Raw genomic sequence first — 15,135 nt, forward strand, 5'->3', positions numbered from 1 at the left:
CACCAGTACTACATGTTCACTACACCACCAGTACTACATGTTCACTACACCACCAGTACTACATGTTCACTACACCACCAGTACTACATGTTCACTACACCACCAGTACTACATGTTCACTACACCACCAGTACTACATGTTCACTACACCACCAGTACTACATGTTCACTACACCACCAGTACTACATGTTCACTACACCACCAGTACTACATGTTCACTACACCACTAGTACTACATGTTCACTCTAACACTATTCTGAGCCACACGTTTCCAGGGAACAGTAACAAATTCGAAGCCGTTTTCATTACAATACAAGAATAATGGTTTTGACCTACAGTATGTCTTAGGTATTAATTTTAATATTACTTCTTGTAACCATGATAACGTGCAGCGCAATACTTGTTGCTCCAAACAGCCCAAAAAAGCTTCCCAAAACATTCTCTATAGACGTGAAAATGAAGAAAACTTCTTTTAAATGTTGCACTTGGCCCAGCAGGAAGACTGATATTCTTTCATCGTCTCTGCCCAAAGCCAAGTGGCAAACATTTGTTCAGGGCTGGGTTTACCAGGAAATAGGCCCACTGAAACTCAACTTGAAAAAATATACTTTCCTTGCGTCGCTCGATGTTGATTCAGCGGTAAGGCTAAAGTGGAGACGATGTTTCTCGAAGATTGGCAAATCAGAGACGTCCCTCAAAACCTTCATATAACACATCGACGATGGAAGAATATTAGTATTCGAGGACAAAAATAGTAACTCACTGGGAGGTCTCTCATTTTATAACTCCGGAATGCCCATGACCCAGAACGAAATGGGATAAAGTTGGATCAGGCTAAAGGAAGCCGTTATGGACAGTTTCCTTGAGTGGAAACGACCAAATTCGATTTCGATACAGATAAACGATAAGGGAACCAGTGCCATAAAGTCTGTGCCCCTATCACCCAAGAATTGGCATATATCATCAAAAACTACGGCGGAATGCGTTGTGGAAAACACCTCCCTCCTCGGATGGATAAACCTTAACCTCAAAAAGGAAAACTCTGAAATACAGATGTACCTAAAACATGGCGACTGCACTATGGGGGGAATTAAATAAAGAATCCCCTCTCACATGAATATCAATAGCAGACAGGTGAAGTTTGAGATTAACCTCGACTAATAAACCTTTGTAAACATAGTAATATATATCTTAGCTAGAGATGATAATGACGACGGAGATGATGATGACGACGAAGATGATTTACAAAACGAAGATATAATTTCAGAAAACTAAACGACAGAAGTAGGGCAACTGCCAACATCTTAACTCGAGATAGAGAAGCCAGAACAAACACAGTCACCCACAATACAGGAACAGCAGGTAGAAAGGGGCGACATTACAAATTAACTGGTCCCCCAATTACAAGAAAAACAAAATTAACCAGATAAGCCTGAAGGGATAATTAAAAAGCGCTTATGGTTAAGGTGCTTTTTATCTTACTGTGGACTGATAGATATGGGGTATGGTATATACTATTTGTGGAACAAGATCTGGATCGATTGACTGCGATAGTTACATCCCTGAGAACACAACAAACAAGTCTAGATTTGCCCAAGTAAACAAAGAGAACAAATATGAAGCACGAGCCAAAAATTTCTTTACCTTAAATAAGCCCTGGCTTCTCTCGACACCTAAATAATAACACACATGACATTCAATGTGGACAAATGTACAGTAAAGTACTTAGTCAAGGATATGTAAGAGTAACCAGACACCAGATGAACAACGATACTATAGAGAAATCCGACTATGAGAAAGATTTAGGAGTAATGATAAGTAGGAATCTTAAGGCAAGTAAATAATGAGTGCTCGAAACAAGGCTAACAAAGTACTAGGGTTCATACAAAGGAGTTTTAGTTACAAGACTAGCGAGGTCATCCTAAAACTATATCTTGCACTTGTGAGACCTCACTTGGATTACGCGGTTCAGTTCTAGACACCGAACTACAGAATGGATATAGAATCCCTCAACGAATTCAGAGGAGAATGACTAAGACTAATCCCAGGAATTAGGAACTTTGAGTACAGAGACAGGTTAAAGCATCTTAATTTGCACTCCCACTAAAGACGTAGAGTGAAGGGCGATATGATCGAGGTGTATAAATGGAAGTAGAGGCTAAACAAAGGTAACATTACAAAGGGACTTAAACTATCCAACCACGAGTGAACTCGTAACAATGGTTTTAAATTAAGACGAATTTAGATTTAGGCGCGAAATAGGTAAACACTGATTTAGAAACAGAGTAGTGGACGAGTGGAACAAATTACTTGGTGGTAACTTGGTGGAGGTGGTAGTGGTGGAGGTAGTAGTGGTGGTAGCAGTGGTGATGGTAGTGGTGAAAGGTAGTAATGGTGGTAGCAGTGGTGGTGGTAATAGTGGTAGTGGTATAGTAGTGGATGTGGTAGTATTGGAGGTGGTGGTCAGAGAGTCACACCATCGACCACACCATCAAGTTCACTTCACCTGGTGCTACTTCACTCAATCCTCATACTCAATTGAAAACAAATTAACAGTTATCGATAACACACACTGACCAGATTACCAAAATGGACAGGGCTTGGAACTTGAGGTATCCATTTCGCCAACACATCAGATAACCTAACCTAACCAAATCAAACCAAACCTGACCTAACCAAATCAAACCAAACCTAACCTAACCTGACCAAACCAAACCAACCCTAACCTAACCAAACGTAACCAAACCTTACCTAACCAAACCAAACCTGACCTAACCTGACCTGACCTAACCCTGAAATTACTATACGATAAACAAGTGACAATAATTTAAGTGATGAAACTGTCGGATATATACTGTGTGAATTTGCGTGAGGAAGCTAATATTGACAGCCAGGACGGCGGACACGAGTATACTTTGTAGCTACACAGATTGAGGCAGTCATTACTAACAACACCACCTGTGTGGGTATGTATGTATGAATATGTATATTGGTTTATGTTTATATCATTATGCTGCATGGAGTTTGTATATATGTATGTATGAATGTATGTATGTATGTATGTATGTGTGTATGCATGTATGTATGTATGTGTGTGTATGTATGTATGTATGTAAGTAGGTATGTATGTATGTATGTATGTATGTGTGTGTGTGTATGTATGTATGTGTGTATGTATGTATGTGTGTATGTATGTATGTATGTATGTATGTATGTATGTATGTATGTATGTATGTATGTGTGTATGTATGTATGTATGTATGTGTGTGTATGTATGTATGTATGTATGTATGTGTGTATGTATGTATGTATGTATGTATGTATGTATGTATGTATGTATGTATGTATGTATGTATGTGTGTATGTATGTATGTATTTATGTAAGTAGGTATGTATGTATGTATGTATGTGTGTGTATGTATGTATGTATGTATGTGTGTATGTATGTATGTATGTATGTATGTATGTATGTATGTATGTATGTATGTATGTATGTATGTATGTATGTATGTGTGCATGTATGTATGTATGTATGTGTATGTATGTATGTGTGTGTATGTATGTATGTATGTGTGTATGCATGTATGTATGTGTGTGTATAAGAACATAACATAAGAACATAAGAAAATAAGGAGTCTGCAATAGGCCGGTTGGCCTGTGCATGGCAGCTCCTGTCCAGAGTTACTACCACTCTCTATCATCCATGAATCTATCTAGCCTCCTTTTGAAACTTTCCAGAGTTCCCGCACTTACTACAAAGTTGCTAAGCTTGTTCCACTCGTCCACCACCCTATTTGTGAACCAGTTTCTTCCTATCTCCCTCCTAAACCTAAACTTATCCAACTTGAATCCGTTGCTCCGAGTCCTATCCTGCTCGGATATTATAAGAACTTTATCTATATCCCCTTTATTGATTCCTTTCACCCACTTAAATACTTCTATCATATCTCCCCGCACTCTTCGTCTTTCTAGGGAATGCAAGTTAAGTTTCATTAACCTATCCTGATATGGAAGGTTTCTAAGTCCCTGAATCATTTTTGTCATTCTTCGCTGCACCGACTCTAGTGAATTTATATCCATTCTATAATAGGGGCACCAGAACTGAACCGCATAATCGAGGTGCGCCTAACTAGCGCAAGATATAGTTGCAATAAGACCTCTGCACTCTTGTTACTTACACTTCTAGATATAAAACCCAATACTCTGTTTGCCTTATTTCGAACATTAACGCACTGTTTTCTAGGCCGTAGGTCCGGGCTTACAAGTACCCCTAGGTCTCTTTCACAAGTCGACTTCTCTAGGTTGATGTTGTTCAGGCTGTATACATTATAAGTATTTGTTCTTCCAATATTAAGTACGCTGCACTTGCTGGTGTTGAATTTCATTTGCCATTTTTCAGACCACCCCTGCAGTTTATTTAGATCCTCCTGTAATGCATTTGCATCCTGCCCTGAATTAATTTGCCGCCCTATTTTGGTGTCATCCGCAAACTTGCTTATGTCACTGCTGATCCCAGTATCTAAATCGTTTATGTAGATTATGAACAAGAGTGGGCCTAGTACTGACCCCTGGGGAACCCCACTGGTTACACGGCCCCACTCAGATTTAACACCATCTACGCTGACCCTCTGCGTTCTATCGGTGAGCCATGATTTTATCCAATTTAAAACTTTCCCCTCGATACCATGAGCCTTAATTTTTCTCAGAAGCCTCTGATGCGGTACTCTGTCAAAAATGTATGTATGTATGTATGTATGCATGTATGTAATAATAATAATAATAATAATTAACGGTTTATTGAAAGAGCTTGGCAGCCAGAAGGCTGAAAATATATAGTTACATATTTGGGGAATGGGTTTCGAATTACAAATAATATACAAGTAGCATAAGTGATGCAAATAAGATATATAATAACTAGATGGGGAAAAGCTCAAACTACAGTGCATTTCAACATAGTGACAGTGCAAGGAGTAGTGTTTACTTGGAGTGAATACACTGGTTTATTACAAGTTATTGATATTTTTTACAATGGTTGGGACTGGGCTGTTCTTATAGCGATCAGTTCGTGCACGTATGGGCTGGATGCGGCTTTGGTGTCGAACAGCAATTCTCGGGCTAGGGATCTCAGGTGGTAGTATGTATGTATGTATGTATGTATGTATGTGTTTGTATGTATGTATGTATGTATGTATGTATGTATGTATGTATGTATGTATGTATGTATGTATGTGTTTGTATGTATGTATGTGTTTGTATGTATGTATGTATGTATGTATGTATGTATGTATGTATGTAAGTATGTATGTATGTATGTATGTATGTATGTATGTATGTATGTATGTATGCATGTATGTGTATGTATGTGTATGTATGTATGCATGTATGTATGTATGTATGCATGTATGTATGTATGTATGTATGTATGTATGTATGTATGTATGTATGTGTATGTATGTGAATATATGTATGTATGCATGTATGTATGTATGTATGCATATATGTATGCATGTATGTATGTATGTATGTATGTATGTATGTATGTGTGTAAGTATGTATGTATGTGTGTATGTATGCATGTATTGAACCGTATACATGTACAGGTACACTAACATTTACCTGATAAAAGCTGGCTAATGATCACTGCAGGTAAACGTTTATACACAAAACTAAACTACAAATAACCTACAGTTTCCCCTCACAACAAAGGGATCTTCTATAGTGAAAGACAATATCATTTATAATAACACATCTCCGCCTTGTTACATTACGCTGTGTTACTTCAGTGTGTTAACCCTGTAAGTTCTTCTTCGTCTACGTTACAGAGAGAGAGAGAGAGAGAGAGAGAGAGAGAGAGAGAGAGAGAGAGAGAGAGAGAGAGGCCTCGTTAAGGAAATAAAACACAATCGAACCCAAAACACCATATTCTTTCGACCACTGACCCCACAAACACTGAATCTTGTCTATGGATTAAACTTTCATTATCAATTCTACGTCTTTATTTATTGCGGAAAGTTTACACACCAAAAAAAAAAAAAGTTTAAACGACATGAAAACTTTGTTGGCCTCTATAATGGAAATAAAACATCAGTGTCAAAACAGGAAGACTATTTCTGGTGTTCACTGGCGCTCACGTATTGTTCAATGTGATTAGTGTTTGTGTTGCTGTATTGGAAGTTAATCTATGTTAATACATTTAGTTTATCCTCGTCAATACACTAAGTTTATCCATGTTAATACACTAAGTTTATCCACGTCAATACACTAAGTTTATCCACGTCAATACACTAAGTATATCCACGTCAATACACTAAGTTTATCCACGTCAATACACTAAGTTTATCCACGTCAATACACTAAGTTTATCCACGTCAATACACTAAGTTTATCCACGTCAATACACTAAGTTTATCCATGTTAATACACTAAGTTTATCCTCGTCAATACATTAAGTTTATCCTCGCCAATACATTAAGTTTATCCTCGTCAATACACTAAGTTTATCCTCGTCAATACACTAAGTTTATCCATGTTAATACACTAAGTTTATCCTCGTCAATACACTAAGTTTATCCATGTTAATACACTAAGTTTATCTACGTCAATACACTAAATTTATCCTCGTCAATACACTAAGTTTATCCTCGCCAATACACTAAGTTTATCCATGTTAATACACTAAGTTTATCTACGTCAATACACTAAATTTATCCTCGTCAATACACTAAGTTTATCCTCGTCAATACACTAAGTTTATCCATGTTAATACACTAAGTTTATCTACGTCAATACACTAAATTTATCCTCGTCAATACACTAAGTTTATCCTCGTCAATACACTAAGTTTATCCATGTTAATACACTAAGTTTATCTACGTCAATACACTTAATTTATCCTCGTCAATACACTAAATTTATCCTCGTCAATACACTAAGTTTATCCTCGTCAATACACTAAGTTTATCCTCGCCAATACACTAAGTTTATCCTCGTCAATACACTAAGTTTATCCTCGTCAATACACTAAGTTTATCCATGTTAATACACTAAGTTTATCCTCGTCAATACATTAAGTTTATCCTCGCCAATACATTAAGTTTATCCTCGTCAATACACTAAGTTTATCCTCGTCAATACACTAAGTTTATCCATGTTAATACACTAAGTTTATCCTCGTCAATACACTAAGTTTATCCATGTTAATACACTAAGTTTATCTACGTCAATACACTAAATTTATCCACGTCAATACTTTAAGTTTATCCACGCCAATACACTAAGTTTATCCACGTCAATACACTAAGTTTATCCACGCCAATACACTAAGTTTATCCACGTCAATACACTAAGTTTATCCATGTTAATACACTAAGTTTATCCACGTCAATACACTAAGTTTATCCTCGATCAATACACTAAGTTTATCCACGCCAATACACTAAGTTTATCCACGTCAATACACTAAGTTTATCCATGTTAATACACTAAGTTTATCCACGTCAATACACTAAGTTTATCCATGTTAATACACTAAGTTTATCCACGTCAATACACTAAGTTTATCCACGTCAATACACTAAGTTTATCCATGTTAATACACTAAGTTTATCCACGTCAATACACTAAGTTTATCCTCGATCAATACACTAAGTTTATCCTCGTCAATACACTAAGTTTATCCACGCCAATACACTAAGTTTATCCACGCCAATACACTAAGTTTATCCTCGCCAATACATTAAGTTTATCCTCGCCAATACATTAAGTTTATCCTCGATCAATACACTAAGTTTATCCTCGCCAATACATTAAGTTTATCTATCTTTATCTTCCAATCATACAGCAACTAATGTGTGTCATCAGCCTTCGTGTGTCTAACTACCAGTTTATCTTAACAGTCGCCACTCAGGCAGGTATTTACATCACGTCACTAAATAAATCACCGGGACTTATAACCAGACCAGAACTAAGAGCTCTCCTAATAAGCTCCGTCAGATGAAGTCTCGGAGGCGTGTGGGGCGTGTCGAGTGATCCCTGGTGTGCTGTCATCACCACGCGCCTCACCTGATGACCCGCTCACCCGTCTTGACACAATGGTATATACCTGTATCTGGCATCACTCCTTGCTGACGTACAAGTTCCTTACCGCTACTCGTAAACATGGCGTCATATTTAAGCCATTAATTCTATTGTTGTCTGTCATCTAATTAACAGCGATTATAAATTATTATTATGACTATGATGATTAAATTTTGATTGGATTTATTACCTGTTAAAATATATTCGCTGGTCTAGGAGGTAATTATATGCACACACACACACACACAACGTCAGCTAACACACTACACCAGGCTGACACTCATGTTAGACAGGCACTACAACTGACTGCGCCTCTCTCACTACACCTCTGACCCCTACTGTGTGTATCATACTGACCCCCCCCCCCTCTCCCACACACGTCCTGGTGACTCATGTCTCCCACCTTGAACCTGTCCTCTACCTCCTTGTGTCGTACTAAACACACACACACACACACACACACACACACACACACACGTTAAAGAGTTAATAGTGGAGAATTATTCCTTATATGAAACAATATAACTTGAACATCGACTTTTTACATGATGTATTTTCTTAAGACGGACGAAAAATATTTTGGGAAGGCGTCAACTATGTTAACTGCAACCTTTGCCATCAAGGAGAGGAGAGGTGTGTGTGTGTGTGTGTGTGTGTGTGTGTGTGTGTGTGTGTGTGTGTGTGTGTGTGTGTGTGTGTGTGTGTATGTGTGTGTGTGTGTGTGTGTGTGTGTGTGTGTGTGTGTGTGTGTGTGTGTGTGTGTGTGTGTCCTCGACATTATTCTCTTACACACTACAATTTGGTCAGCACTTCACAAACCTTTATCACTGGACCGAAATAATAATAATAATAATAATAATAATAATAATAATAATAATAATAATAATAATAATAATAATAATAATAATTAAATAAATAATAATAATAATAGATTTTCTTTTCATCAATTCTCTACAATTAAACTCGTCTAAAAACTGACAAATTCGATTTCACTCAACAATTTATAAGTGTACCTTTTTTGGTTGTTGTTTTGTTTGTCTGTTTTTGCGTTAACATACATGTGACAAGAATGTCGGTGAGGTAAACATCCCAACACAAAATCAGGGGATTCTACACCAACAGAAGGCTCCACCACCACACAACAGGAGGCTCCACTACCCCACAACAGAAGGCTCCACCATCACACAACAGTAGGATCCACCACCACTAGACAATAGGATGATCCACCACCACACAACAGGAGGCTCCACCACTAGACAATATGAGGCTCCACCACCACCCCACAACACGAGGCTCCATCACCCCACAACAGGAGGCACCATCACCCCACAACAGGAGTGCACAACCACCCCACAACAGGAGCTCCACCACCCCACAACAGGGCTCATCACCCCCTAACAGGAGGCACCATCACCCCAGGAGGCACCACCACCCCCACAACAGGCTCCACCACCCCCACAAGGCTCCACCACCCCACAAAAGGAGGCCCACCACCCACACACCCCACAACAGGAGGCTCCACCACCCCACAACAGGGCTCCATCACCAAGAGCCTCCACCACCCCTGGCACAGGCTCCACCACCCCACAACAGGAGGCTCCACCACCCAGCAACAACAGGACACCCCTCCACTATTCCCCACAACGGGAGGCTCCACCACTCCCAACAAGGCTCCGCTTACCCCACAACAGGCTCCATCACCCCACAACAAGGCTCCACCCCCCCTAACAAGGCTCCCTACCCCACAACAAAGCTCCACCACACCCCACAAGGCACCACCACCCCACAACAGGCTCCACCACCACCCCTGAGGCTCCACCACCCCAGCAGGAGCACCTGCATCCCCACAGCCACTCCACCACCCCACAACAGAGGCTCCACCACCCCACAACTGGGCTCCACCACCCACACAACCTGGAGCTCCACACCCCCTGCTCCACCACTCCCCAGGAGGCTCCACAACAAGGCTCCCCCCAACAGAGGCTCCACCACCCCACAACAGAGGCTCCACCACCCCACAACAGGAGGCTCCACACCCCACAACAGGGAGGCTCCACCACACAACCTCCAACAGAGGGCCCACCACCCCACAACAGGTCCACCACCCCACACACCCCACAGGCAGAGGCACCACCCCACAACAGAAAACCCACCACTCCCCACAACAGGGCTCCACCACCCCACAACCCCTCCCACCACACAACTGGAGTGCGTCTCCAGGAGGCTCCACCATCCCACAGTCAAACTCCACCACCCCACAACAGGAACAGGAGGCTCCACCACCCCACAACAGGAGGCTCCACCACCCCCTGGCCAACAGAGTGCTCCACCACCCCACAAAAGGAGGCCACCACCCCACAACAGGAGGCTCCACCACCCAACACAACAGACGCCCATCAGGCTCCACCACAGAGGCTCCACCACCCCCACACAACGGGGAGCGTTCCACCACCCCCACAAGGCTCCACCACCTCCACAGACCCCACACCACCCCAGGAAGCCCCACAACAGGAGGCTCACCACAACAGAAAACTCCACCCCTCCCCACAGGAGGCTCCACCACCCCACAACAGGGCTCCCACCACTCCCTGGCCACACAAACTCCACCACCCCCACAACAGGAGGCAAGGAAACCCACCACTCCACAACAGGAGGCTCCACCACACGTGCTCCCCACCACCAGGGAGGCTCCAGGCCTCCACACCCCACAACCAAGGCTCAACAGGAGGGCTACCCACCCCACAACAGAAAACTCCACTACCCCACAAATGGGCTCCACCACCCGTCTTCCCACCACACAACAGGAGTGCCCACCTCACCACACACAGAAAAACCCGACTCCACTCTATTGGGGCAACAGGCTCCACTCACCCCACAACAGGAGTTCACACTCCCCACACAACAACAAAAAACCCACTACCCTCACAACAGGGAGGTCCACCACCCCAAACAGGAGGCTCATCACCCTGGAAACAAACAGGAGGTTCCACCACTCCCACAACAGGAGGCTGCACCACACTCCCCAGGAAGCTCCACCACCCCACAACAGGGAGGCTCACCACCCCTGGCCAAACAGGGAGGCTCCACCACCCCACAACAGGAGGCTCCACCACCCCTAACAGGGCTCCACCACCCCCACAGACAGGGCTCACTACCCACAACAGGAGGCTGCACTACCCCTCACAACAGGGCTCCACCACCCCCCCTGGCTCCTGCACTACCCCTACAACAGTGCTCCCCCACCCCACAACAGGAGCCCACCACCCCACAACAGAGGTCCACCATTCCACCACCCCTGGCACAGACAACCACCCCTGACAGGGCTCCACCACCCCAACAGGAGGTGCCCCACCACCCCACCACAGAAACCCCCACAACAGGCTCCACCACCCCACAACAGGGCTCCACCACCCACAACAGGCCCACCACCCCACACAACTGGAGGCTCCACCACCCCACAACAGGAGGTCACCACCCCACAAACGGGAGAGTGCTGCACTACAAACGGGAGGCTCCACCACCCCACAACAGGAGGCTCCACCCCACAACAGGAGGCCCACCACCCCACAACAGGAGGCTCCACCACCCCCAGCAACAGGCTCCACCCCACAACAGGAGGCTCCACCACCCACAACAGAGGCTCCACAGGAGGGAGTACTCCACCACCCCCCACGCAACAACAGGAGGCCCCACAGAAACCACACAACAGAAAAACCCACCACCCCACAACAACCCCACTCATCCCACAACAGGAGGCACCACCACCCCACAACAGGAGGCTGTTCTGCACTCCACCCCACAACAGGAGTGCTCTCCCACAACAGTGAGTGCACCACCACCCCACAACAGGAGGGTTCACTGCCCCACAACAGGAGGTTCTGCACCACCCCACCCCCACAACAGGAGGCTCACTTCCCACAACACTCTACCAATTCCACAACAGGAGGCCCCACCCCACAACAGAAAACTCCACCACTCCCCAGCAACAGGGAGGCTCCCACCACCCCACAACAGGAGAGGCACCACACCCCACAACAGGAGGCTCCACCACCACACACAGCACCCACCACCCCCCAACAGGAGGCTTCCCAAACCCAGGAGGCTCCACCACCCCACAACAGGAGGCTCCACCACCCCACAACAGGAGGCTCCACCACCCCACAACAGGAGGCTCCACCACCCCACAACAGGAGGCTCCACCACCCCACAACAGGAGGCTCTACCACCCCACAACAGGAGGCTCCACTACCAGGCACATGCACTTAATTCTGCAGGTCAATAAAGCCTGGTGGAAGATGGACATAGAGCTGAACACAATTGGCGGTGCTGTGTTGTGCATCTGTTAAGTTGGTCCGTCTGGCTCAGTCAATGTTGTTACATTTGCATGGCTGGACTGTGGCGGGGGCCTAGATTTACAGTATAGACAGACATTAAAAAAAAAAAGTTACCCCTAGCATTTCTCAACAGCTTTAACAACATAGAAATAACATTGGATAGAAAAATAGAAAATATCGATTCAATTTTCACTGACTAGGTATTATTTTACACACACGTTAAGGAAATAGATTCTTGTAATATTTAAAATTAGGCGAGATGGTTTGGCCGGCCCTAGTCATCAGTCCGTCATTCTAGCCCTAAAAAGACCTCGTTGTTTCAGGTGTATACACAGACAATACTGTACCAGCTTACTATACACAGATCCCGGGTCCTCATCAGAGACTCCCAGTATTTTAACAGGAGACATCAGACAGTCGGCAGGTTACACGTTCCCTCACACAATACTAAACTACGTCCTTCACATTTTTGTCTCAACGCGAAACTAGGAAGACTGAGTCGAGAATGTGTTGGGGGGAAGTTCGAGCAAGTTTGTGTCGCTTGCAGATAAATCTTCTCAGGGAAGTATTCTATTCTAATTGATATCTTAATTAAGTTTGGTAGTAATATCGGCCACTGTCGTCTGCTGAGTGACCACAACAAACGGAAGTTAAGGTGACGTTCTAAATAAAAATAGCCTTAGTTAATAATGTTTAGCTTATATTGTTCTTTACTGTCTTATACCGTATATTAGTTCTCTACCCAGAACAAATATTAACTTGTCTTTCTTTTAATATTCGAGATGGTTAACATTGTAACTGACCTAGAGGTATGAAAGCCACCCGAGGGAACTAACTGCATGCATCTAAGACCATGAGAGAGGCAATGGTATATTTTGTAAGTGAATTGAATATTTAACCTTTGGTACATTAGGGAGGACACTTCTAACGTAACTGAATACCTCTGTCCTATTGTTTACTACCTTAGAGCACTGACAGACAGATATTAACAAACAAATGACTCCTCTGTTGTTCCTGTGACTGTTCATAATAAATGTTCACTACTTCCCTTAGAACAATGAGACGAACAAACAGCGATGACTGCTTTCTTCTTCGTCATTCACCATGTTGATAATACATTGCAATTATTTTCCTCCGTGTAGATGTGAAAATATAAGATTGCCAATAGAGGTCACGAGGTAATATTAACAACACACAACACTGCGACTTACAACCATCTGTGGTAGACGTGTGAGTGGCCAGCCTCCTGTCTTATAAGATGAGGAAGATGTCCAGCGGGAGGAACTTGTAATCTCCATCACAAAACAAAAATCATTCATCACATCGAACTCTCGTATATTTCCCGATAAAATCCACCACAGAATACAATCAAATAAACACAACATAAAAAAAAACACACGAACAAAACACGATAAAAAAAACACTGAACTGTAAAGATTATATACATCGTCCACTAGTTTTAATACCTGTCCAAATAACAAAAAGGTAATTGGCCAAACAGATCACCCAATATTGACCAACAACTCTACACATCGTTCAGTACCATCAGTCGTCCTCTCGCACCCCCGCCCCCCCTCCCCCCCCCGCACCTTCGCTACCATACTGTCTATAGTCTTGGGTTATAAATACCTCCAATCAATTATAAGATGTCATTTTAGGTAAGGTAAGGTAAGGTAAGGTAAGGTAAGGTAAGGTAAGGTTTCGTTCGGATAAATTCACTTAGGGCTGAAATTCACTTAATATGATTTTATCTCAATTACGAATAATTACGCTCAATAAGGTTAAATTAAATCATTTCAGGAGATCATTCAACATACGACACATTAGTCCAGCAATTAACATAACACGAGATAATTAAACTGTATCAGGTAAAAACAATATTTTCATCTACTATTAAAAATATTCATCAATTCCACCGACTCACATGTATAAATAAATCCCAAAAGTGTATTGATAAAATCGCCTTACTTACTAATGGAATATACAATAGTAATTCTCAAATACACTCACGGAAACAAAAACCCGAACCATGCACACATACTTGTAACACACTTCCCCGCGGGTGAGTGTTTCAACAGCAACACAAAAAGAGGTGGACTCAAACCCGGCAGGCAGGCAGTATACATCCCAGGAGGAATGAACCCTGGTATATCTTCAACTGTGTCGTCATTAGACTCTCAAACAAATGCTCGACAAAAATGCTGCTCCAAGTATCAGATCTTGTTGGGTCAGGCAGTCAGTGGGGTCAGTTTATATACAGTAATGTGGATGCATCACCACATTAGTCCTGCTTTACAATAATGACTATCTTGTTTCTCTCGTAATCTGAAAGTGTTCGCTGAATTACCTTTTGCTATAACGGTAAACATTTTCTTCGCATTTATTCTATTTACTGTAAACATTTTCTTCACATTTATTCTATTTACTGTAAACATTTTCTTCACATTTATTCAATTTACCGTAAAAATTTTTTCGTATTTATTCTATTTGCTGTAAGAAATTATACCTGTAAGTTGTTTATATATTACAAAAGATGTTTTCTCCTTGCAAACAGCCACTTACCCTCACACGATAAACACAAACCCGAAATAAATCAATGTTTAAATAACTACCACAAACAACCAATGCATCTAACTACTGTAAGGCCATTTACCTCTAATTAGTTTCCTCTTTCAACAGGTGAGAACAAACATACGAACAGGCTGTATGAGAACAAACACCATC

This window comes from Homarus americanus, unplaced genomic scaffold (assembly GCF_018991925.1).
Source record: "Homarus americanus isolate GMGI-L3 unplaced genomic scaffold, GMGI_Hamer_2.0 scaffold40856, whole genome shotgun sequence".
Classification (NCBI taxonomy): Eukaryota; Metazoa; Arthropoda; class Malacostraca; order Decapoda; family Nephropidae; genus Homarus; species Homarus americanus.